The following is a 1,684-nucleotide window of genomic DNA, read 5'->3' as shown; positions in this document are numbered from 1 at the left end:
AAGAGTTAACCAGAGAGAGAAGGTTAACAAGAGAATCCACTTTCCCAGGACTAGAGTGCTGGTTACAGACGGTGGTTAGTAAGACCAAAAGCCTTATGTGTTGCAAAACTCTGCCCAGCTTGGTCCTCTCACAGTGGCTTCCTCTGTATCTGTCCCTTTCTCAGGCATGTCCCCACACCTACCCAAATAATCAAATAAATTCTCAGAATGTTGGAAAAGAAGGAAATGGATCACTCTAGCCATCATTTCTGTTTCTAGGTCCTCAGTGCATGATGCTGGATAAGTGCATTGCTGAAGGTCAAGGGCCATACAGGTCCCCAGTGAAGACCACACTTGTATCACAGCCATTTCAGCCATGAGATTATCCAGAATCACAGAGCCATTTAGGCTGGAAAAGACCTCTAAGATCATCAAGTCTGACCTTTGACTAAACCCCACCTTGTCAACTGTACCACACCACTAAGTGCCACATCCACTCATTTCTTGAACACCTCCAGTGATGGTGACTCCACCACCTCCCTGGGCAGTGCATTTCAATGCTTAATGACTGTTTCCGTGAAGAATGCTTCCTGATGTCCAACCTGAGCCTCCCCTGTTGCAGCATGAGGCTATGTCCTCCCATCGTACCACTATTTGCCTGGGAGAAGAGACCAACCCCCACCTTGCTACAACCTCCTTTCAGGTAGTTGTTCTCGTGGGAAAATGATTTCTCCTCGAGTTCACTGTTGCATTGTAGATGAAAATACAAGGCTTGGATCTAAGAGGCATAAAAGTTAATAACATTTCTAAGGTTATTGGTTTTCAAACACTAGTCACATTAGCCTCTAGGTATTTGGTTGATTTGCTCTTGTATTCTTTCCATTTTCTCATGCCTCTGCAGTTCCTACTGTATACAGCCAAAAATAGCTGCAAGATGAGCCACCCTCTTAGTGCATTGACACTTCTGTAACCAGCTCAACTAGGCAAGAAAATGGAAAATGATGCAAAATCAATGAGCACCAGAGTTTTTCAAAGCTGAATTTTGTTTTGTTGTAGTTTGTGTAGGGCTCTAGTCTGTATTAGGCCAGGTGAGACTGAGGTCTTTGCCACCCAATAAGTGACTGAAAGGATAATAAAGGCTATTGAATGATGCATTATGGGCTATGTTCCCTGTGCTCTCCCTCTGTAATCTGTTCAGCTGTCCTGGGCTTCACTTGATTATCAGATGATGCTATTCATATTGCTGTCTGTGAGAAGATGATATGTTTCTGATAGCTGTGAAATGCTTGTGAATCTCAGATGATAGATACAGTATAAATACAAAGCATTTGCCCACCTAGGAACCACAAACATTTTTGCCCTCATTAATACTATTAGTTGTGAGAGTAGCCAAATGCCAATTACTACCACTTGGCTAGCACTGGAATATTGCAGTTCATCCCTCCCCAGGTCAACAGAAGCCATGTAACAGGACCTTTTTGCCTGGTGGAGAGCTGGTGAGCCGGGCAGTAGTTCTGGGATGTTGGAGACTAAACTCAGTTTCCCTTTCAGTTCCAGGTTGCTTTAGTATGTTGGAAAATTTCTTGTTTTGTCTAAGACTCTCACTTATGAATTGTAAAGAAGAGCAGATCCTCACTGCCTCAGGCTTATGTGAGAATAACTACACTGAGAATTTCAGAGTGCTGAGCTCTGATGCAAAGTGAGA

The sequence above is a fragment of the Acanthisitta chloris genome, unplaced genomic scaffold (genome assembly GCF_000695815.1).
Source record: "Acanthisitta chloris isolate BGI_N310 unplaced genomic scaffold, ASM69581v1 scaffold7409, whole genome shotgun sequence".
NCBI classification, from domain to species: domain Eukaryota; kingdom Metazoa; phylum Chordata; class Aves; order Passeriformes; family Acanthisittidae; genus Acanthisitta; species Acanthisitta chloris.
Note: the sequence above shows the minus strand (reverse complement) of the source record.